Below are 26,100 nucleotides of genomic sequence, written 5' to 3' on the forward strand. Positions count from 1 at the left end.
AGTTGCAGTGATAACTCCTGATTGAATATTAATGCTGAGAGTGAGGATGCAAAGCTCTTCTATGTAATGAAATCTAGAATAAAACACAACTGGCAGAATAAGCAGGGTAAGATCATGTGCTTTGAAAAAAATAAGTATTTATCAACAACTATAAAACTGAGTAATTAAAAGTTGAGGCTGAAAGCAGCAAGCATTCTTAACTCTCTGACTATAAACAGAAATAGGAATCATCATTGCTCTGAATACCAAATCCAGGATAAATCGAAATTATAAACCCTTGGTGATTCTGAAAACTTAATTATATGGTAAATATAATTTGATTATTTTATCTTTATATTATTATTTTATTTTATTTATTTATGCTGAAAGGAATCTCAATCCCCCAGTCTCCTATTTTATATGTGGAAAAATTGTAAGCCAGCAAGATTGACTTTTCTGAGGTCACAGAACCAGTTAGTGACAGACCAAAGTGTAAAATCCAGGTAACTTTATTTTTTTAATAAAACAAAACTATTTATTTAGGCTGTCAGAATTGCAATTCAATTCAGTTCAATTCAAGGAGCACAGATTTGGGCAACAATCTAAATTGTATTCCCCTAGGGACAAAAGTGACTTTTTTTAACTTTATCAATTTTATTTTAATATTTAGCAATTATATCAAGATATACATTAGAAATAAATATAAATTTATGCATGTTTTTAAATTTTTTGACTGTTGATGACACAAAATGTTACATTAGTTTTAGTTATATGACATAGTGATTCAACTTTTCTCTGTGTTTTGCTGTGTTCATCACAGGTGTCGCTACCATCTGTCACAATACAGTGATATTACAGTACCATTCCCTATATTCCCTGTGTTGTCCCTTTTATTCCCATTACTTACTTATTTCATAGGAAGCCTGTATCTCCCACTTTCTTTGTACATTTTGCCCATTCCTAGAGACCCCTCCCTTCTGGCAACCATCAACTTGTTCTCTGTATTTATGGATCTGATTCTGCTTTTTGTTTATTTATTCATTTTGTATTTTTTAGATTCCACATATGGGTGAACGATAGTATTTGATTTTCTCTGCCTGACTTAATTTCACTTAGTGTTGTACCCTCTAGGGACATCCATGTTGCTGTAGACAGCAAGATTTTAACCTTTTTTTGAGGCTGCTTAATACTAATATTAATTTATTAATTAACAAAATTAATAAATAAATAATGAAATTAATTTATTGGTAGCATATATGCATGCCACACCTTTCTTCCTTATCCATTCATCTATTGATGGACACTTGGGTTGCTACTATATCTTAGCTATTATAGGTAACATGCTTCAGTAAACATAATTTTTAAATTAGTGTTTTTATTTTCTTTGGGTAAATAGCCAGTAGTGAGATTATTGGATCATATTAAAACCCAGGCATCTTAACTCCTGTCTTACGGTCTTTCAGCTTTTTTAAGCAAGGAATGCTACAAAAGATTGGCTAAATATTGATTTAGGGTAATATAGAAGGTTTAAAGACAGAATTTTGTCAATAGATGTGATTGTGTCTTCTTAGGATCTGCCACTTAGTAACTTTGTGACTGTGATCGTTCTTAAATTCTATTTTATATCCTATAATGTGGAGAGAAATATTTATTTTACTGAGAAGGGATTTTGTGAGGAATAAAAACCAATTTATTTAAATGCTTAGTACAGTGATTGGTACTTGGTAAGGGCTGCATAAACATTATTTATTATTGCTTATGGTTTTTCTTATCAGGGCTTAATAAAAATTACAGAGCGGGCCTTTAAAAATAGCTCATTTCAATGGTAGGATTTAAGACTTTAAGATCCTCTGTGTTTTTTTACTCTCCTTGGCAGTTGCTATTGATCTGTGTCATTCAAAATGTTCATAAAAAGGCAGAATTACATAAACAATTCATAATCTTTTTGGTCAAACACTTTGAATTAGTAATTAGATTTAAAAACTACCTTTATAATAATATGATTTATATTTTTCCAACCCAAATGGAAGAGAATTATACATGATTAGTGAATTTGGCTGTGGTATCTGCCTTTCTATTCATAGGCTGCACTCTGTCTTAAAGGTTTAGTGGATCTGTTTTATTCGTATTGATTGATGGTATTCTGGGCCACATGTTGGAGTCACAAAGGTTCTGGCTGGATCATTTGTTTCAGGCTCCATTCATTTCTCTTTACTCAATTTAACACTTTGCCAGATTTGTCCAAATGAGTTCATAATGCTTATTCTGGCATTCAGAGTTTGCCATTCCTTGCTTCTTAATGCTTCTAATAAACTTTACAACTTATTTCTCAAACATGTAACTTCCATTCCCAACAGGCTCTTTTATCACTGTTGCCAAATACAATAGGTTCTTTTCTTTTTATTTCTTGGTCTCTGGGTATGGTTTTTATCCTGCCTAGAATTCACCTTAACCAAGATTTCCTTAGTGTATATTGTCTGGTGTTTGGTTCTGTATTGGTTATACTGGTATCGCAGTGCATTGATGCTTTTCCTCTTTTCTGACTTCCCACAAATGTGTGAGCTCTGTGAGTACACAAGGACACCAGACAGAATGGGCCCACAACCAGTGTTCTGCAGTTGATTTACTGGAAAATAGATCTTAACTTTCAGTACAAAATGTAGAAACTGTTGCAGAGTTAGGAGTGTAGGATGTGAGAACATGTGCTTGTCTGAGTGTAACAGACCCTCTTTTCTAAACGAATCCTCAAGGTCTCGTACATACTTATTTCCAGATCTCAGGAATCATATGACAATAGTTTTGAGTCGATTTGAAATGGATTTCAGGTTTCAGGTCAGCACATTTCTTCTACCACTTCTATAAATCCTCAGTGCTTTCTTTCACCCTATAAAGAGATGCATCATATAATTTTAGGGATTTGAGAGTAGACGTGTCTGCAGTTTAATACTCAGCAAGTGTTAAAAACTGACCTTGAGCCTTGCGGGTGATGTTGGAAGATGGAATGTGTACCTTTTTTCTGTACCAACTCTGGAACAAGTGCCTTGATGTTTCCCTAGGGTGTCTTGAACTTAACATCTGCTGTGAAAGATGGGGCTTTGGAAGTGCAGTCCGGCTTCTTCTAACCCATCTTAGGAGGCCCTAAAGGCCGACCTCAAAGAGTCATCCAAGTGTTAGTGTTGAACTTAGATGTGTATCAACCCCTGAAGTCGGAGATGAAATCTAGCTAAGCAGTTCATGAAGAACTCTCTGGATCATTCTTCTGACATGTGGGGCTCTTCTGCCATGTTTTTTGTTTTTTTTTCTTCTCAAATATTATTAGCAGGAAGATATGATAGATTTCTCCCAGTAAAGTATATTTGAAATGTAGAAAATTTAAAAAAATAAAATGTAGAAAATAATTTTGAATTTTATAATTTTTAGACCTCTCCAGTATGATTTTGTAAGTCAAGAAATGAAATTTGCTGAGCAGTTTGGATATAATTTCCTAGACTGACATGATATATCAAACTTGGAGGAGATGCTTGATAAAATATTAAAGTAGATTGGAACAGAAAATATGGAAGCATATTTCTCATGCCCTTTTCACGTACACTGGAGTGATATTATTCACATTTTTGTATTCATTGAATCCCCTGAAGTTTTACATGGAAGAGAAGGCGAGTATTTATAAAAGGTGTAGAAAGTTATTTCCCCATCCCTTTTGCTGTAAAACATCCCTGTTAGAAAACTAGACTGATATTTTTGTTAATTTGATGACAAGCAAGAACATAATATTTTAAAGATAAGGAAGTTCACATATTGGGCTAGAAGTTAAATTCATTTTATTTAACTTCTAAATCCTACACATTAAAATTTATATCAAGAACCACTTATTACCTATTTACATTAAAAATAAATTCTTTTGTTTAAGTATAACATTCAGAAAACAACACAAATCATATATATATTACATATATATATATATTATATATATGTAGCTCAGCGGATTTTCCTAAAGGGATCTCACATGACCACTACCCAGATTGAAAACCAGAACATGACCAGCAAATCATCCCTGGCACCTTTTCCAGGTAATACCTCTCCATCCTCCTCACGTTAACCACTATCCTGATTTTAAATATCATATATGAGTTTAGACTCTTTTTGAACTAAATATAAATATAATCATGCATTACATATTCTTTCATGCCTTTTTTTACCTTCAAATTGTGTTCGATTCAGCTGTGTAAGTCTTCTGACAGTGGTTTTGTATTTTTCTTCAGCTGCATAGTAATTCGTTGAATAGCTAGCTTGTATTACTCAATTTATCTCTTACTGTTGATAGATATTTGGATTGTGTCCAGTTCTCAGCTATTAGAAATAATGCTATTAAAGCTTCTTGTATATGTCTTTTGATGTGAGTACACACACAGTTCTGTGAGCTGTATGGGTATAATAACTGGTTCACATCCTATTCTTATGTTTAGCCTACCAGGGACTGCCAAGTTATTGGAAATCTTTAGGCCTTTAATGAGTAAAATTCTCTTATATTTGGATTTAAATCTGTCATTTTACAGGTTTCCCCTGTATTCCTTAATGCTCTGTGTTCTTTTCCTTACCTCTTAGTATAGGGTTTGAGTTCTTGGAGTTAATTACTGTATTGTTGCCCTTAATTAACTTTTTTAAGTAAAAGCTGTTTTGGGGCGCTTGGGTGGCTCAGTGGGTTAAGCCGCTGCCTTCGGCTCAGGTCATAATCTCAGGGTCCTGGGATCGAGCCTCCCATCGGGCTCTCTGCTCAGCAGGGAGCCTGCTTCCCCTCTTTCTCTGCCTGCCTCTCTGCCTACTTGTGATCTTTCTCTCTGTCAAATAAATTAATAAAATCTTAAAAAAAAATTAAAAAATAAAAGCTGTTTTACTCATCTGTAGTGATTACCCAGGAGAATATAACATGAATTCTTGGTTTAATAGATATAACTTAGTACTTTTACCACTTCTTGTCCAATATACCCTTCTGTCTTCTTTTAACACACTATCTTTTGCTGTTGTTGCATGCAGTTATTGACGTGAATTATAATAATTCTTCATTTTAAACTGCCCACAGCGGTATCACCATCACCATCACCATGGTTTTAGATAAGGATGTGTTTTGTGTTCCTGTTGATTACTTATTGCAAATTTTAAATTTTATCTGAAATTGTTTTCTTGCTGCCTAAAAATTGCCTTTAATTATTTCTAGTATTAATCTGTTAGTGACATATCCTAAATTTTTTTTTTTTACTTAAAAACTTATTTGTTTCACCATCTGATTTGGATGAATACTATTGAATTCTCAGTTGATTCTCTTTCAGCATTTTAAAAAATGTCATTTAGGGGTGCCTGGGTGGCTCAGTGGGTTAAGCCTCTGCCTTCGGCTCAGGTCATGATCTCAGGGTCCTTGGTTCTCTGCTCAGCAGGGAGCCTGCTTCCCCCTCTCTCTCTCTGCCTCTCTGCATATTTGTGGTCTCTGTCTGTCAAATAAATAAATAAAATCTTTTTTTAAAAAGTCATTTAATTGACTTCTGGCTTCCATTGTTTCTGTTGAAAAGAATTATCATTCATGTTGTCCCTTCTTTGACAGCAGGATTAAGTTTTTTCGGCTTGTTTTTAAGATTCTCTCTTGGTATTTGATTTTCAAAGGTTTTACTGTGTTGTGCCTTGGTGTCCTTTTGTTTACATTTATCCTGCTTTGTTTCTAAAGCATTTTGCATCTTTAGCTTACATTTTAAAATTATTATTATTTTTTTTTTAATATATATATATATTTTTATTTCCAGCATAACAGTATTAAATAATATCTAATCAGTATTTCTCCCCCTATCCCCAGGTCTTCAGTTAAATGTGTTTATTATCCTGTGTTTCTTAGCTATATTACATATTTTCCCTTCTTTAATGCTGTCCATGAATCAATCTGAATATTTAAAAAATATATATATTTTTAATTTATTTGACAGAGAGAGAGAGAGAGACATCACAAGTAGGCAGAGAGGCAGGCAGAGGGGGAGAGGGAACTAGGCTCCCCGCTGAGCAGAAAGCCTGATGCAGGACTCCATCCCAGGACCCTAAGATCATGACCCAAGCTGAAGGCAGAGGCTTAACCCACTGAGCCACCCAGGTGCCCCTAATCTGAATATTTTTTATTTACCTCTCTTCCCTGTCACTTCCTCTTTTCTACTCTGCCTTAATCTCCTATTAAGCACATGTTAATTTTAGATATAATATACATTAGTTTTTTTAATATCCATGCAATATTTTAAAATAGACTCAGTTCTTGGGTTAAATTTTACTCTTCATCTTTTAAGAATTTATCAATCACAGTTACTTTTACATCTTTGTGTAAGAAACCTGGGTCACCTTTGAATCTTTTTCTATTTTTTCCCCTTGGTTTTCAGTCATTTGCTTTTTTAACTTGATATAGCTGGTGATCTTTGGTTGAATTCAAGACATTCTTTATGACACTTCTAGAGAACATTAGAAACACGAGACAATGTTATCTATTACCAGAAAGAAATTGCTTTCTGACATGTAGCTAAAGTAGAGGCAGTTTACTTTGATTCATTTTGGGATTCAATTTATGCAAAGTTCGGTTCAAGTGTTTTGTTTGGGTAGATGATCCATGTTCTGGTCTCTTCTTATTCCTAAGTTGTAGCTACCAGAGCCCTTTGTGGAAGTCTTGGTTGTATGCCAAAGTCCCTTTACCTTGGCAGGCTCTGATTGTTAACTTTTGTTAACCTTGCTCTATGAATCTTCCATTAAGTTCTATTCTTAGCCAACATTCTGCTTACTTTCTGAACCTTGGCCACAAGGCTGCTTACAAATCAGTAAATGCCTAAGCAGCAAAATATATTATGTTTACTTTAATGCACTTTCTTTCTCCCTGGAATTATTGCCCTAGAGATCCTGGCTGATCAGTAGTCCTGAACTTTTAACGTTTGGCTTTCCAATCCTGTAAGACGCTGAAAGTTTATCTCATATTCTAAACGTTCTAGCCGATGCTTCCTGCTCAGTTTCTTAGCCTGTCTGCTGTATTGTGCACAAGCATTCTGGGAAAAGTATAGGTCACTTCTCTGCCAGGCTCACTTCAGTGAGCTTTAATTCTTTGCAGAATTCTGACTTCTTATTTTCTAGTTCCCTTGGTAGCTGTTTTCTAGTTGTTTTTGTTGGGAAGTGTGCTTGCTACATGGTATTTCACTATTATCAGAAATAGTTAAATTCAACTAATATTTCAAAATATGAAATGAGTAAATATTATTTTAATAAGAATGTTAATCAGCCTGCTAATACATATCAAACAGATAAATATTGACACCTATAACGGTTCTGCTTTCAAAAGTAGCGTATTTGAAAGTGGCATTGTTACGGAACATTCATTCAGGTTAGCAGTTTTGAAAAAGGACTTCTGGAACAGTGGCAAAATTTCTTCCCTCCAATGAATGATGCAAAAATTATTATTTTGTTGTGGAATAACTCAATCTTATGTGCATTGATAAAATATAAATAATACATGTCTTTTTGTTTTGAATTCAATCACACACACAATATTACGGTAAAAAGGGTATTTAGTTTTGTGAGAAATTGGCAAAATGTTTTCTAAACTGCCAATATGCCATACTTTGGATCCTTAGAACTTATTCATCTTATTAGTGGAAGTTTGTATCACTTGATGAAAATCTTCACATTTCCTCTGTTTCCCAGGCTCTGGTAACCATGAGTTTACTCTGTTTCTGTGAGTTTGGTATTTTTAGATTCCACATGTAAGTGAGATCATACAGTATTTATTTTTGTCTTATTTCACCCAACATGGTGTCCTAAAGGTCCATCTGTGTTGTCACAAATGGCAAGATTTCCTTCTTTTTTATGACTTGATTATGTAGATATATGCATAGCACTTTCTTTACTCATTCACCCACTGGTGGACATTTAGGTTGTTTACATGACTTGGCTATGTGAATCATGCTTGAGGGAGCATGAGATTGCCTGTGAGTGTAGTATCTCTTTTAAGAGAGTGCTTTTCCTTCCTTTGGATATATACCCAGAAGTGAGATTGCTGGATCATATGGTAATTCTATTTTTAATTTTTTGAGAAACTTCCATACTGTTTTTCATGTGACTGTACCAGTTTATGTTCCCACCAACAGTGTACAGGGGTTCCCTTTCTGTCACATTCTTGCCAGCATTTGTTTTCTGTTGTATCTTTTCTAATAGCCATTCTCATTGTTGGGTTTGCATTTACAGGATTAGTGATGTGGAGCATCTTCTCAAGTACTTGCTGACATTTGGTGGTCTTTGCAAAAATGTCTATTTAAGTCCTCTTGTCATTTTTATTGATATTGTTTTGGGTTTTTTCATTTGTTTGTTTTTCTCACCATTGACTTTTATAAGTTCTCTCTCTCTCTCTCTCTTTTTTTTTTTAATTTGTCAGCGAGAGAGAGAGAGAGAGTGCACCACAGAGGAAGCAGCAGATAGAGCGAGAGGGAGAAGCAGGCTCCCGGCTGAGCAGGGAGCCCGATGCAGACTCCATCTTAGGCCTCTGGGATCATGACCTGAGCTGAAGGCAAATGCTTAACCAACTGAGCCACCCAAGTGTCCCTGTAAGTTCTATATATTTTAAATATTAATCTCCTGTCAGATAATATGCTTTGCAAATACTTTCTTTCATTCTGTAAGTTGTCTTTTCATTTTGTGGATTATTTCTCTTGAGCTTTTTGGTTGTGCTTACTTATTTATGTTTTCGTTGCTTCTATTTTTGGTGTTATATCCAAAAAATTCATTGTTAATACTAGTTCAGGGAGCTTTTCCCGTTTTCTTCTAAGAGTTGTGCAGTTTTAAATCTCAAGATTTTAATTTGTTTTGAGGATTTGTTGTTGTTGTTAGTGGTATAAGATAGGGATCCAATTTTAATATTTTGCATGTGAATATACAGTTTTCCCAAAACCACTGTTGTCAAATATGCTGACTCTATAAGGGAAGTTTATTTCTAGGTTCTCGTTCTATTCTTTTGGTCTGTGTGTCTGTTTTTAATGCTACTGTTATACTAGTTTTATTACTAGTATGGTTTTGATACGGTTTGAAATCCAAATGTGGTGCCTCCTGGGGTACCTGGGTTACTCATTCAGTTAAGTGTCCAACTCTAGATTTTGGCTCAGGTCATGATCTCAGAGTCCTGAGATCAAACTACACGCTGGGTGTGGAGTCTGGTTAAGAGTAAGATTCTTTCTCTCCTTCTCCCTCTGCCCTTTCCCACCCTTACAAAAAAAAAAAAAAAAAAAAAAAAAAAGAGTGTGATGCCTTCACCTTTGTATTCATTTCTCAAGATTGCTTTGGCTGCTTGGAAGTCTTTTGAGGTTCCCTATGAATTTTAGGATGTTTTTTCTGTGTCTGCAAAAATGCCATTGGAATTTTGATAGGGGTTGCGTTTAATTGATAGATGGATTTAGAGAGCATAGACATAGAAACAATATCAACTCCTCTGATCTATAAACATAGATTTTTTTTTTTCCATTTATTTGTGTCTTCTTCCGTTTCTTCCATTAATGTCTGTTTCTGGAATATGGTTCTTTTCCTTGGTGAGACTCATTCTTAAGTATTTTATTGTTGTTGATATTATTGTAAATGGGATTGTTTTCTGTATTTCGTTTGGAGATAGTCCATTGTTAGTGTGTGGAAATTCAAGTGGGTTTTCTTTGTTGATTTTGCATCTTGAAACCACTAAATTTCTATATTAATTTTAACAGCTTTTTGGTGCATTCTGAGGATTTTACAGGATTTTATTCATATTCATACAGGATATGGTGATATCATCTGGGGATGTAATGCACAGCATGGTGACGATAGTTAATAACATTCTATTGCATATTTCAAAGTTCCTAAAAGAGTAGATTTTAAAAGTTCTTGTTCTAAACAAATGATTTATGGCAGCCATACTCTTGAGTTTTGAAGGGGAAAAACCACTTTCGTAAGTAAAACTATAATAGAAACAGAAAGAAGAAAAGGGAAATCTGCAATGGTTGAGGGCATTAGTAAGCTGGAAAGGAGGAAAGACAGAGTTACATCAAATCAGGTACTTAAAACATCCAGCCTACAGTTGGAAGAGAACGGCATCCCTGTGTCTTAACTTATTCATGTCTTAACTTTTATTCAAGGACCCTGGGCTAGGTGTGCTTGCTTCCACTCCTGGATTCCATTGCAAGGGCCAGCCCATCCTGGAGTTGGAGGAGATGCAAGGCAAAATTTATAGCTCTTGATATCGAGACCAGAAGGACCAATTTTGATCTGGAGGCTTGCTAATGTCAACTAATCAGTCTGCCGAGGTCCCTTATGCAGCACAAGTCTCAAAAACATTGTTTAGCCTGCCTGTGTACATGCAGGTTGAGTTGGTTGGTTATATAGGACAAATCACAGAAATCTCAATCCATATAATACATTTCTCAGCACCAGAAAAGAAAATTGTAACTGTGCAGTAATGGTTGTTAAGTAGGCCTAATGTGGCGATTATTTGAGACATATACATATATTGAGTTATGTTGTACATTTGAAACTAATATGTCACTTATATCTCACTAAAAACTTTGCATTATTCATATGATATTTGATGGAGCTTGTCATATTTGGCTTTTCCTGTGTTGTGATTTGTTCCTTTTATACCCAGTTTGTTAAAACTTTTTTATTTTGGAAGGATGCTATATTTTGTAAAGAGCTTTTTTGCATCTTTGTAGCTGCCTATGTAATTTAATCTTTCATTCTGTTTATGTGGTGTATCATATTATTGATTTACATAGGCAGTAAAACACAGTTGAAGGAGACCAAACAAGCATAAGTACCAGAGTCAGATACGACAGGAATCAGGAATGTTGGAATTTTCAAACAGGGATTTAAAAAAATGTGGAAATGGTTTGATGAAAACCGTGGATAATGTGCAAGAAAAATGATGTAAGCAGAGTTGAACATACCTTTTTTTTTTTTTTTAATTTTTTATTTTTTATAAACATATGTTTTTATCCCCAGGGGTACAGGTCTGTGAATCACCAGGTTTACACACTTCATGAGTTGAACATTCTAAGAAAGAATCAAAAAGGAACGTTGGAGTTTGTAAGCATAGTAGAGCCTTGAAGAATACTTTAAAATGGGCTCATTAGTAGACTGGACATGGCTGAGGAGAGATTCTGAGCTTTTGATATAACAATAGAAACTTCCCAAACTGAAAAACATGTTAAACATAATACATATTTTTAAATCTTAGTTTGATAATTTCAACATTCCTTCCATATCTGACTGTAGTTCTCATGCTTGCTTAATCTCTTTAGACTGTGGGTTTTTTTGTTTTGTTTGTTTTGTTTTTACCTTTTAGTATGCTTTCTAATTTTCTGATGCAAGATGGATGTAATGTACAGGGTGAAAGATAATTAGATTCTTAGCAGTGTACTTAGTGGTAAGGTGAGGGGAAGCATTCTGTGGTTTTATGATTAGGTCTCAGATTGTTTGATGAGCCCGTGTCCCTGAACTGTGCACTTCACCAGTGATTCTCAGTGGCCCAGGATAGCTAGAAGAAGCTTGGAATTGGATATTTCCTTTCGTGTGGAAGGCTAGTGGTTCCTGGAGTTGGGCATTTCCCTCCTTCCAGATAGTTTAAGCTCTTTTAAAACCCTAGTAGGGTAGGTTTTGTTAAAATAATTTTTCCTGAGGGCAGGCCTTATAAGAATAGAAGGACCTGGAATATTTAAAAAATGGCTCCTTTTTCCTTTCTTCTTGATAAAAGCATGAGGGGAAAAAAAAAATCCCCCCCCCCATATTATCAGTGTTTGAACTCCTGAAGGCAAAACCCGAAGTGTGGGGGTCTCCCTATGATTGGGTCTTTAACACTTCCTCTGTCGGGCAGTATTCCCTTTTCCTGTTATGATTATGTAAAATGCACACCAGTTTTTCTGTGGAGCATCATGACAGTGTTGAGATCTCACCCAGATGCTCTGAATCCAACAGGAGAGTAGTAGAGCAGTGAGTGGACTTCGGGGGACCAGGTTCCACTGCTTTGTGGGGAGGAGGCAGTTTTTCAGTCCATCTCTCTTTGTACAGCTGTGTGGGACAGCCCAGAGTTCCAGCAGGCTGGGGGAGTCCTGAGTAATCCCTGGGGGCAGCTGCTCTAGAAGACTAGAAGCGTGTTTGTCAATGTCATTTAAAGGACACTTAAGTGGATGGCAAATTTGTTGACGCTTCCTGAGAACCATGGTGCAAGGCTGGGTTCACAGTGAACTGACACAGCCTTCTAGATCAACAAATAGCTGGAGCCCATGAATGGAGCCCTTTCCGTTTAGTCTCTGATAAGCCTGGTTGATCGACGTGCAGGGCAAAAGGAGTCCTGGCAGCACAACGTTTCAAAAAATAACTGGATTCAAAACCAGAGAGGGATTTAAATCCCAACTGATTATTTGCTCCAAGTATGATGCTGAGAAATTTACCTAATGGGAATAATGGGATAAACCTCATGTGACTGCCATAATGATTATAAAAAATACACACAAAGCTTCTGATATAATGTCTGGCACAAGCTACATATTCAGTACATGTTAGCTTCTCCTTTTCTGTACCTTGGAATATATAAACTTATGTTGTTGATAGGGTTTCTCATTTTCATCATTAATTCTAATCATTCCAATTACACATTCTTATTGTAGACGAGTCATAAAACATAGATAAATAAACATAGGAAGTTATCTATAATTACTACACTAGGTAATAACCATACTTAAATTCATGCTTGTTTTTTAACAAATGTGTCTGCATGTATGTGCGTGTAGTGCATGGAAATGCATATAATGTATTAACTATGGAATGATTATCACTAAAATAGAGGGACATTTTCTCATTGATCACAGTGCAAGCATTGCACCTCATAAAATTATCTGTTCAAGTTTGGATTAGTATTTAAAAGGACCATACATAATATTTTGTTGTTATATCTGTTAAATATACCTAAACTTAGAGCAATGATCTGTCCTCTCAGCTCTTTTAATGCTGTTGATTCATTAAAGAAACTGAGTCAGTTTTTGAGTTCAGCAGAATAGTAGCCCTCAAAGATGTCCACATCGTAATTCCAGAACCTGTGCATATGTTATTTTATAGGGAGAAAGGGACTTTGCAGTTGTGGTTAAGTTAAGGACATTGAGGTGGGAAGAGTTTACCTTTGTTATCCAGGTGTTCACAGTTAATCACAAAGGTACTTTGAAGTGGAAGACAAGCAGGAGAGGAGATTCAGAGAAATGTTCTATTGCTATCACTTGGAAGTGCTGTAAGGAGGCCACAAAACAAGGAATTTGGGTGATTTCTGTTAGCTGAAAAAGACAAGAAAAGGATTCTCTATTAGAGCCTCCAGAATGAATGTACCACTGCCAGTATTTTGACTTTAGTTCAGTGACACTTACATCAGATTTCTAACTTAGAGGACCGTAATGCAAAAAATTTGTTGTTGCTTTAAGCCAGTAAGTTTTTTTTGTAATTTATTACACCAGCCACAGAAAATTAATATAGTTGTCTTGCAGGGTATTTCCATTCTGGGTTTGTCTGTTTGATTTTCTGTTACATCAGTTAACTTTTCCTATTTTGTTTTTATTGTAATATAGTTTGGTTCTAGAGTCTTGAATATATTTAGATTAGACATTTTTTTTTTTTTCTGGCAAAATACTTCATAAAGTGGTTTTAATCTCCATTTTGCATGGAGTTCTCCTACATGCAGTGTCTGCTTATCATATCCTTAGAAAAGATTGATTGTTGGGTTCAGGTGGTGGCATCTTGAACTCTCCTTTGTAAATATCCTACCATTTCATCTAATGGTTTAATATATTGGTAAACACTGTCTGAAGCACTTACTTCACTAGCATTTACAACATAATGATTTCCAACTTCATCCTTGTACTTGTATTAGTTGGAATTTACCTATGTAGGGGTGTGTGTGTGTGTATACATATATACATATATGTATATATATATATATATATTTTTTTAATATTTACTCATTTGAGTGAGAGAGGGAGCGAGCACGTGAGTGTGGAGAAAGGCAGAGCGAGAGGGAGAGAGAGAATCTTAAGCAGGTTCTACACCCATTGCAGAGCTTGACATGGGGTTTGATCTTGTGACCCTGAGACCATACCGTGGGCCAAAATCAAGAGGCTCAACCAACTGAGCCACCCAGTGCCCCATATACATATACATGTATATATAAATTAAGTTGGTTGGGTTACACTGAAATAATTTGTACAGGAAAGTCAGGATAAATATTTAATTATTTCCTTTTAAATAATTTTCAGAATAAGGAGTTGAAGCTAAGTATACTTTGCCTTCATAAAATTAGTTGGATTTTGGATTTCCTTCTTTTTCCTTTTTAAAATTATCATTAGGAACTTAAAAGTTTTTAATATTAGTATGTTTGATCCTATAATTATATTCTATTTATATATGTAAGTATGAAATTATATATACCTTTATATTTATAATATATATAATTAATTAATTGTGTATTCAAATTGTTCCATTTTTGTCCTCTTCAAGTTGAATCTATGCTATTTTGTTAGGACCCAAATACCTTGATCGCTTCCCTTTTTAGTAATAAAATATCCTGGTCTCACCTTGTGTATTTCCTGCCCCAGCTTTGTAATCAGCCCTTTCCATAATTAAATATATTAACATATATATTGTAGGTGATCCCAGTGAATGTTTTTATTATCAGTTACTCAGCCAGTTCTCTACAACTGGACACAGGTTATTTTCAGTTCTTGCATAGCTGTGCCATCTGAAACACAAGTAAACATATTGAACTTAATATAACTTGTGATTATATTTTAGCTGTTTTTCAAAACTGTAGAATCTAAGAATCAAATGGCCACAACCAGAGAACATCACACATTTTTTAGAATAATTTTATGCCATAGGTATTATGTTAGATTTTACAGAATAAAAAGAAGGTGAAGCAGGGCACCTGTTTTTAAAAATCAGACATTTGCTATTTAAATGATAAAAATGCTGCATAACTATTGAGGTTAAATAGTAAGTACGTTGATAACATTGTATTTGTTTCATGATTTCTTGACTTACCTGTGAGAGAAACCAGTAGGGCTCTCGAAGTTGCCTAATCCTGAAATACAGGAATTTGTGGTTAGCAGAATATTCATTATAGGAGTTCTGACAACTAGGAGAATGAATTGGAGGAAATACTGTTTGAAGAAAAATTGTATCAGACAAGTTAAACTGGCAAGGAGTTATTCAAGTAGAGGAAAGAGGGTTTAAAGAGCATGGGGTGCTCTGGGGAGATTGCAGGCCACCTGAGTTTGCTGATTAGCCTTGTCTGGATGTAAAGATTCTCTTCTAGCCCATACAGACTTTGGAGTTAACTGCCCCCTGAAGTTAGGCTCCTATGCTTCCAGAAAGACTGGCACATGGGGTTGTTATCTTCCTGGATGGTTACATTTCAAAAAGATGGTTTCCAGGTACCTGAGAAAGACTTTTCCTGGATCTAAAGCTTCCTAGAGATTTTTGAAGGAAAAAAAAAAATATATGTGTGTGTGTGTGTGTGTGTGTGTGTGTGTATATATATATACACACATATATTTATATATATACATATATATACATATATATGTATATATATTTATGAAAAAGGGTCCAAAGACTTTGCAGTCAAAATTTTCTAGAGTAATCCTCTAAGAAAAGGAAGATTGGGGGCCCTGTGTTCAGGAAGAAATGTATCTGAAGTCTAATCAAACTAAAGAAAGCATAAGTCCATCTTTGTATTTCATAATAAAAATATTTGTGACATTACTTACTGATGAATTGATTTACTATAAAGGGAATCTAATTGCAATCACTTAAACTGTTTTAATCTTTGTTGATTGGTCTCTCCCCATAATCCAAAGTGGTCAATATGGAAGGATACAAAGAAAAGACAATGCAACTAATTACAAATTAAAAAAAACTTTCAGAAAGTTAATAAAAAGGGTATTAAGTGTAAATTACAGACAAAGCCACTGATAAAATTATAGCAGAGATAGGCAATTAACAATTAAGAAAGAATCTGCATGAGTATTGACATAATTGACTTTGAACAGAGAATGATTTGAATGTCAATAGGTGAAACAGTTGTTGAGGATCTTATAAAAGTCAATAACAAAAAGATGAGGATAAAGTCAAATGTAAAATGATGACTGTAGCTTTACTCTGTCATATCATTTGTCAGTAAAGTACACCTTAGATGTAAACAAACCATAATTTTGAAAAAATTAAAAATCATAATCACCACCTAAAATACAATCAGTGTAAAATAAGCATATTTTCATGGCTTTTGTTTGTGAGGTAACATCCTATTTTTTAAACTATGTAACAGTTTTTTTCCTCCATTTTCTGTGGATTAATTCTGAACTTGTGTCATCCACAGATACTGAAACACTTTCCCAAAATAGAAAATTTTTGGAAGTACTGGAATTTTGATAACTGATACTTGCTAATGGGTTTAACAGAAGGCTAGAATAATTTTTAGGAACTAAAGTAGAGCTGTGTTTTCCATTGAATATAAAAACTGCATAGAACAATACTGCACATTGATGTAAGTACATTCACAGAAGGATAAGCTCAACTTTAGGATGGTGATTTGGTGGGAAGGGGTTGAGGTGAAGGAAATAAAGGGTAAATCTATCTCACATCTTTAAAATACCAAACATCCTATTTTTCTCTTTATTTTTTTAAAAGATGTTATTTATTCATTTTAGAGCTAGAGCTTGCAAGCATGAACAGGAGGAAGAGCAGAGGGAGAGCAAAAAGCAGACTCAGTGCAGAGCCCAACATGGGGCTCAATTCCATGGCCTTGAGATTATGACCTGAGCTGAAATTAAGAGTTGGATGGTTAACCAACTGAGCCACCCAGGCAGCTCCCACCACATGTCTTTTTCCTTACAAGCGAAGGAGATATGACCAAAGCTTAACCCCCCATTAAATCTGGGTGGTGGGTAATGAATACTTACTTCACTGCATTAGGTTGCATGCTTTTTTTTTTTTTTTTTTTCTCCCCCTCAGTTTTAAAAGAAGGAAGAACTTTTATCTTGGATGTTTTTCTTACTAGAATATAATCTTTTAGGGGGAAAAATGCCTTACTCGTTTTTGGTTTGTTCGCTGTTTAAACCTCACAAATGAAAGATGCTGTAATTTGATGTTACTTTGAATTGGAAGATCCTTAAGTTGTGGATTTAGGATTTACAGTGATTTAAGTGACCTGGGCATTTAAGACACCTTTTAATACTTCTCTAATGCATGAAGCTAGTCATCAGTAATTTTAGCTATGCTGATTAAATTAAGTGCAGGATAGTAATGGTGATTTTATTGTGTAGGGGATTGGATTTTGCTTCCTTTAATCAAGAAATGCAAGTGCTAGTGCTTTTCTCTGTGTCTCTGTCTCTGTCAAGACTTCACTTGTACAGAGAAACCGAACAAAATTACTTCATTATTAAGTAAATGGAAGTACTCAATTTATCATAAAGGAAATAGCTTAATTTTTCAAAAAACGGGGCAAACTACTTTTAATTCAGGCAGCTTTGAGTTGATTCTCTGTGGCAGCCCTTTTCTAAGGCATACATTTTGCTGCGAAGTGAAATGAAGCCTCACAAAGGTCTCAGCACCCACACGCAGGGTACCCGGGGCTTTAATGATGGCTCTTCCCATGACACAGCGGTGGAAGTTTCGGTTCTCTTAAGTATTTTGCAATGGGTTAACATAGAAATGTAGACTCTCTGTAGTGTAGATGTTTTATTCTTATATCCACCTGTTTGGGTAGTTAAACTCCACATATTCATTAGCACCTTTCTCTAAAATGTTATTACAGTGTTACGATTTAAAGAAAATTTTATTGATTGCTTTTGTCTTATGGAAATTCATTCTTAGGAATTTGCTTATGAACTATTTGAAATAGGCAAAAGACAAAATGTCTCATGTCCCATGTACCCACCACCTACATTTAATAGACAAAACTGTATTTCCACTTAGAATCTAGGAATTAATGGTATTTGGTGGTTTTGACTTACCAACTTTTCAGGATTTCCAACCTCTGAGAATGTGGTGAAAGCTACAGATCCTCTTTCAAGAAAATTTGCACATATAGAAAATTATATCCATCCTGATTGTGCTTATGGACTTTGCAAAGTCTAAATTAAGAACTCTAAACTGTGAAGAGCCTGTCTGGATAACCCACTGTGAATAGACTGAAGGGTGACACAGATACTTTAAAAAAAAAAAAAAAAATTAGGTGAGTCCATAATAACAAAAGGCAGCTGGAATGTTTAGATTAAAATATTACAAAAGTTTTAAATAAGGAGGTAATTTTATAATACTGTTTGAATAAATAATAAGTTAATGATCCTGTAGTAAAGTCCAGAAAATTTTTTCAAGTAATGTGAAATACTGTCAAAAAATACATGTACCTACAGACATGCAGGGGCATGGGAGTGTGTGTATTTGTGTATTTGTGTTTACATGAGTTATTTCAGGCTGTCCTCTGACAGAATATGGAGACCAGACTGGAGAAGACAGGTCATTAGACATTGTATTTCACTGTGATCAGCTTAGGTGAGCCTTCATGGTTTCTTCTACGGTAAGCCATAACAAAACAAAACAAAACAAAATATATAACAAACAAAAAACATAACAAAACAAAAATAAGTATTAGCTTTATGAAAATTTCCACATTTAAAAAAAAAAATTGTCATAATGAAATTTTCCCGTCCCCAGAAATGTTTGTTGAAAGGTTTGTTGAACGTCTTCCCAGCTATGATCTTACTTATTTTATAATGAAAGCCAATTTAGAAGCAGGGGTGAATATACTCAAATTATCTTTCGACTTGATCTTAGCCAGAAAGCCAAGAAGCGATACTTAAATTTATCTTCAAAGGCGAGTTGTTACACAAAAGGCCTTTTTACTCTCTTACCAGCTTATCATAGTCTAAATAGGTTTTGATATATGAAATGAGCCCAGGTGTGTAAGGAACTCACTGAGCATCTGGGATTTCTCCAAGTCTGCTTGCATGTAGTACACAGTGTTTATTGAAGGATAAAATGTGTAGTTTTGAAGCTTATGCATCCAGTATTAAAACTAAACCATATTCTCCACAATTATTTAGGATGTTGACAGAAAATATTATGTCAGGGTGTAGTATTCTGGCATTTGTAATTATTTAGAGCTAATGGTGCAGGGGGATAATTAGAAACAGACTGAATTGTAGTCCATTTTATTACTCCTCTTAATTTCTATACAGACAGTGCATCCTGTTACTGCCTGCTCCAGCCACCTTGTCTTTGTATGCCACTACATTAGACACCAAGTTCTGTGTTAACTAATGGGGCTCTAAGTCAATAGACCCTAGTTCTAGTTCCCTATTTACAAGGAGATTAGTCTGTGATGCTGTGTCCCATGAGTTGCACACCTGAGGTTCAGTTCTGGCATCTGTAAGATAAAGACTGTCCAGTCACATGGTTCCTAAAATCCGTTCTCTGAATTAGTACTGCTTAATCTTTACTGGTAAGAATTGTTGGAATCTATGTGTGTGCATATTTGGAGTCCATAAGCAGAGTACTGATTTAGGAAGCGTAAGCCCATCTAAGTTCATATCGTTGCACTGTTCCCCAAACTTCTGTGATTGCCTTAACCTTGGATCTTAAATCAACCATATTTTTCTCACCTCTGGTAGACCAGGTGGTTCAATGTTTTGGGGATTTTTCTTATTTAAGTATTATTTACCCCTGTATCAGATTCATAAATTCCTTTAAATATTCATCACATTGCTTATTGTATACAGATATATTGATTTGCTTAGTTATGATGGAGGTAACAAAGAACAGGAATTATGAGATAACCAGTGTAGATGAAGAAATTGAAGTTCAAAGAGCTAATGTGTTTTCCATGCTTTGGAAATTATGGAAATCTCAATTTATTATATGTAGTTAACATCACAGGAATTTTTTATCTTGTTCATTTGGACACAATTTATGTAGAACTGTACTAATTCTTTTTTCATGTGATTTTTTTAAAAACATTTTTTATTAACATAACATAACATTGTTATTAACATAACAATGTATTATTAGCCCCAGTGGTACAGGTCTGTGAATTGCCAGGTTTACACATTTCACAGCACTCACCATTGCACATACCTTCCCCAATGTCCATAAACCAACCACCCTCTTCCTACCTCCTCCCTGCCAGCAACCCTCAGTTTGTTTTATGAGATTAAGAGTCTCTTATGGTTGATCTCCCTCCTGATCCCATCTTGTTTCATTTATTCTTTTCCTATCCCCAAATCCCCTATGTTGCCTCAATTTCCTCATATCAGGGAGCTCATATGATAATTGTCTTTCTCTGATTGACTTATTTCACTAGGCATAATACCTTCTAGTTCCATCCACGTTGTCGCAAATGGCAAGGTTTCATTTCTTTTGATGGCTGCATAGTATTCCATTGTGTAAATATACCACCTCTTCTTTATCCATTCATCTGCTGATGGACATCTAGTTTCTTTCCATGGTTTGGCTATTGTGGACATTGCTGCTATAAGCATTTGGGTGAACGTGCCCCTTTAGATCACTACATTTGTATTTTTAGGGTAAATACCCAGTAGTGAGATTGCTGGGTCATAGGGTAGCTCTATTTGCAACTTTTTGAGAAACTTCCATGCTGTTTTCCAGAGTGGTTGCGCCAGCCTCCATTCCTACCAACAGGGTAGGAGGTTTACCCTTTCTCCGCATCCTCCCCAGCATCTGTCATTTCTTGACTTACTAATTTTAGCCATTCTGACTGGTGTGAGGTGCTTTCTCATTGTGGTTTTGATCTCTATTTCCCACTTTTTCATGTCTGTTGGCCATCTGGATGTCGTCTCTGCAGAAATGTCTGTTCACGTCCCATTTCTTGATTGGATTATTTGTTCTTTGAGTGTTGAGTTTGATAAGTTCTTTATAGATTTTGGATACTAGTCCTTTATCTGACGTGTCGTTTGCAAATATCTTCACCCATTTAGTCAGTTGTCTTTTGGTTTTGATGACTGTTTTCTTTGCTGTGTAAAAGCTTTTGATGTTGATGAAGTCCCAATAGTTCATTTTTGCCCTTGCTTCCCTTGCCTTTGGCAGTGTTCCTAGGAAGAAGTTGCTGTGGCTGAGATCAAAGAGGTTGTTGTCTGTGTTCTCCTCAAGGATTTTGATGGATTCCTTTTTCACATTGAGGTCCTTCCTCCATTTTGAGTCTATTTTCATGGGTGTTATAAGGAAATGGTCCAGTTTCATACTTCTGCATGTGGCTGTCCAATTTTCCCAACACCATTTGTTGAAGAGACTCTCTCTTTTCCATTGGACATTCTTTTCTGCTTTGTCAAAGATTAGTTGTCCATAGAGTTGAGGGTCTATTTCTGGGCTCTCTATTCTATTCCATTGATCTATGTGTCTATTTTTGTGTCAGTGCCATACTGTCTTGATGATGACAGCTTTGTAATAGAGCTTGGATTCTGGAATTGTGATGCCACCAATTTTGGCTTTTTTTTTTAAAACTTCCTCTGGCTATTCGGGGTCTTTTCTGGTCCATATAAATTTTAGTGTTATTTGTTCCATTTTTTGGAAAAAATGGATGGTTTTTTGATAGGAATTGCATTCAATGTGTAGATTGCTTTAGGTAGCATAGACATTTTCACAATATTTGTTCTTCCAATGCATAAGCTTGGAACATTTTTCCATTTCATTATGTCTTCTTCAATTTCTTTCATAAGTACTTTATAGTTTTCTGAGTATAGATTCTTTGCCTCTTTGGTTAGGTTTATTCCTAGGTATCTTATGGTTTTGGGTGCAATTATAAATGTGATTGACTCCTTAATTTCTCTGTCTTCTATCTTGTTGTTGGTGTATAGAAATGCAACTGATTTCTGTGCATTGATTTTATATCCTGACACATTACTGAATTCCTGTTCATGTTCTAGCAGATTTGGAGTCGAGTCTTTTGAGTTTTTCACATATAGTATCATATCATCTCTGAAGAATCGTAGTTTGACTTCTTCTTTGCCGATTTGGATGCCCTTAATTTCCTTTTGTTGTCTGATTGCTGAGGCTAGGACTTCTAGTACTATGCTGAATAGCAGTGGTGGTAATGGACATCCCTGCCATGTTCCTGACCTTAGCGGAAAAGCTCTTAGTTTTTCTCCATTGAGAATGATATTCACTGTGGGTTTTTCATAGATGGCTTTCATGATATTGAGGTATGTACCCTCTATCCCTACACTTTGAGGAGTTTGATCAGGAAGGGATGCTGTACTTTGTCAAAAGCTTTTTTAGCATCTGTTGAGAGTATCATATGGTTCTTGTTCTTTCTTTTATGAATGTATTGTATCACACTGATTGATTTGCAGATGTTAAACCAACCTTGCAGCCCTGGAATAAATCCCACTTGGTCGTGGTGAATAATCCTTTTAATGTACTGTTGGATCCTATTGGCTAGTATTTTGGTGAGAATTTTCGCATCTTTGTTCATTAAGAATATTGGTCTGGGGGCACCTGGGTGGCTCAGTGGGTTAAAGCCTCTACCTTCAGCTCAGGTCATGATCCCAGGGTTCTGGGATCGAGCCCCGCATCGGGCTGTCTGCTCCGCGGAGAGCCTGCTTCCTCCTCTCTCTCTCTGCCTGCCTCTCTGCCTGCTTGTGATCTCTGTCTGTCAAATAAAAAAAAAAAAAAAAAAAAGAATATTGGTCTGTAATTCTCTTTTTTGATGGGATCTTTGTCTGGTTTTGGGATCATGGTGATGCTGGCCTCATAAAATGAGTCTGGAAGTTTTCCTTCCATTTCTATTTTTTGGAACAGTTTTAGGAGAATAGGTATTATTATTCTTTAAATGTTTGGTAGAATTCCCCTGGGAAGCCTTCTAGCCCTGGGCTCTTGTTTGTTGGGAGATTTTGGATGACTGCTTCAATCTCCTTACTGGTTATGGGTCTGTTCAGGTTTTCTATTTCTTTCTGGTTCAATTTTGGTAGGTTATACGTCTCTAGGAATGCACCCATTTCTTCCAGATTGTCAAATTTGCTGTTGTATAGTTGCTCATAATATGTTCTTATAATTGTTTGTATTTCTTTGGTGTTGGTTGTGATCTCTCCTCTTTCATTCATGATTTTATTTATTTGGGTCCTTTCTCTTTTCTTTTTGATTAACCTGGCCAGGGCTTTATCAGTCTTATTAATTCTTTCAAAGAACTAGCTCCTAGTTTTGTTGATTTGTTCTACTGTTTTTTTTTTGGTTTCTATTTCATTGATTTCTGCTCTGATCTTCATACCTTCTCTTCTCCTACTGGGTTTAGGCTTTCCTGGCTGCTCTTTCTCAAGCTCCTATAGGTGTAGGGGTGGGTTGTATACTTGAGAATTATCTTGTTTCTTGAGAAAGGCTTGTATTACTATATGCTTTCCTTTCAGGACCTTTGCTATGTCCCACAGATTTTGAACCATTGTGTTTTCATTATCATTTGTTTCCATGAATTTTTTCAATTCTTTAATTTTCTGGTGGACCCATTCATTCTTTAATGGGATGCTCTTTAGTCTCCATGTATTTGGGTTCTTTCCAAATTTCCTCTTCTATTTGAGTTCTAGTTTCAGAGCATTGTGGTCTGAAAATATGCAGGGAATGATCCCAGTCTTTGGTACCAGTTGATACCTGATTTATGACTCAGGATGTGCTCTGTTCTGGAGAATGTTCCATGTGCACTGGAGAAGAATGTGTATTCTGTTGCTTTGGGATGGATTGTTCTAAATATATCCGTGATGTCCATCTGGCCTTTCTTTCCTTGTTGATCTCTTGCTTGGATGATCTTTCCATTTCAGTGAGGGGGGTGTTAAAGTCCTCTACTATTATTGTATTATTGTCAATGTGTTTCTTTGATTTTGCTATTAAGTAGTTTATATAGTTGGCTGCTTCCATGTTAAGGGCATAGATATTTAAAATTGTTATATCTTCTTGTTGGACAGACCCTTTGAGTATGATACACTGTTCTTCCTCATCTCTTATAGTCTTTAGCTTAAAATCTAATCTGTCTGATATAAGGATTGCCACCCCAGCTTTCTCTTGATGTCCATTAGCATGGTAAATTGTTTTCCATCCCCTCACTTTAAATCTGGAGGTGTCTTTGGGTCTAAAATGAGCTTCTTGCCGACATCATATTGATGGGTTTGTTTTTTTTATCCATTCTGATACCCTATGTCTTTTGATTGGGGCATTTAGCCCATTTCGATTCAGGGCAACTATTGAGAGATATGAATTTAGTGCCATTGTATTGCCTTTAAGGTGGCTATTACTGTATATTGTCTCTCTTTCTTTCTGGTCTACTACTTTTAGGCTCTCTCTTTGCTTAGAGGACCCCTTTCTATATTTCCTGTAGAGCTGGTTTGGTGTTTACAAATTCTTTCAGTTTTTGTTTGCTCTGGAAACTTTTTATCTCTCCTTCTATTTTCAATGATGGCCTCGTTGGATATAGTATTCTTGGCTGCATGTTTTTCTCATTTAGTGCTCTGAATATATTATGCCAGTTCTTTCTGGCCTGTGGATAAGTCTGCTGCCAATCTAATATTTTTACCATTGTATGATACAGACTTCTTGTTCAGGGCTGCTTTCAGGATTTTGTCTTAGTCACTAAGATTTGTAAATTTTACTATTAGATCATGTGGTGTGGACCTATTCTTACTGATTTTGAAGGTGGTTCTCTGCGCCTCCTGTATTTTGATGCTTGTTCCATTTGTCATATTAGGGAAATTCTCTACAACAATTTGCTCCTATATACCTTCTGCTCCCTTCTCCCTTTCTTCTTTTTCTGGAATCGCAATTATTCGAATGTTGTTTCATCTTATGGTATCACTTATCTCTCGAATTCTCCCCTCCTGGTCCAGTAGTTGTATCTCTTTTGCTCAGCTTCCTTATACTCTCTCATTTGGTCTTCTATATAACTAATTCTTTCTTCTGCCTCATTTATCCTAGCAGTAAGAGCCTCCATTTTTTTTTTAAAGATTGCATTTATTCTTTTGACAGAGAGATCACAAGTAGGCAGAGAAGCAGGCAGAGAGACAGGAGGAAGCAGGCTCCCTGCTGAGCAGAGAGCCGGATGTGGATCTCGATCCCAGGACCCCAGGATCATGACCCAAGCCAAAAGCAGAGGCTTAAGCCAGTGAGCTACTCAGGCGCCCCAAGAGCCTCCATTTTTTTATTGCACCTCATAATAGTTTTTTTTTCGTTTTTTTTTAATTTCAGCCTGTTTAGATTTTAGTTCTTTTATTTCCCCAGACAGGGATTCTCTAATATGTTCCATGTCTTTTTCAAGCCCAGCTACCACCTTGAGAATCATCATTCTGAACTCTAGATCTGACATATTTCCGATGTCCATACTGATTAAGTCCCTAGCCTTCGGTACTTCCTCTTGTTCTTTTTTTGTGGTGAGTTTTTCTGCCTTGTCATTTTATCCAGATAAGAATATATGAAGGTGAGAATAAAATACTAAAAGGTTGGCAAAGACCCCAGGAAAATGTGCGTTAACCAAATCAGAAGAGACCCCAAATTGTGGGGGGAAGAAAGGGGATAAAAAGAAGTTCAGAAAAAAAATTTTAAAAAAAGGGATAAAAGAAAATATATATATATTAGAATGGTGAATAGAACAGAGCCACCCACTTAATATTGAGAGTATTTTGGTCTCTTAGAAGAAACTACCTCCCAAAATTTTAAAGAAAGAAAGAAAAAATATATATATATGCGCACACACACACACACACACACACACACACACACACACAATAAGGGTAAACATGATGAAGGGATGGAATATGTGTATAAAGATGAAAATTTTAAAACACAATTCTTAAAAAAGGAGTTGATAAGCTGGTTGGGAAAAGAAAGAAATAGAATGTGGAGAAAACTTGCTCAGGCTGGAAACTAGAACAAAGTCCTATGCTAGATTTAGGGTATATTTTGATTTATTAGAAGAAGTTTTATCCCAAATTTTTTAGAAGAAAAACCCTATACAAAAAAAAAAAAAAATAGATACAATGAAAGATAAAATATAGTATAATAATGAAAGTTCAAAAA

The 26,100-nt window shown here is 35.5% G+C and overlaps 1 long non-coding RNA gene across 1 annotated transcript; it reads left to right on the top strand.

Annotated features, from left to right (window-relative positions):
- Window positions 1-372: 372 nt before the first annotated feature.
- Window positions 373-26,067, top strand: LOC116586009. Its single transcript, XR_004283852.1, has 4 exons — window positions 373-482; window positions 8,425-8,433; window positions 10,455-10,459; window positions 26,056-26,067. It is a non-coding gene; the product is annotated as an uncharacterized LOC116586009 (long non-coding RNA).
- The last annotated feature ends 33 nt before the right edge of the window (window positions 26,068-26,100 follow it).

The sequence above is a fragment of the Mustela erminea genome, chromosome 3 (genome assembly GCF_009829155.1).
Source record: "Mustela erminea isolate mMusErm1 chromosome 3, mMusErm1.Pri, whole genome shotgun sequence".
NCBI lineage: Eukaryota > Metazoa > Chordata > Mammalia > Carnivora > Mustelidae > Mustela > Mustela erminea.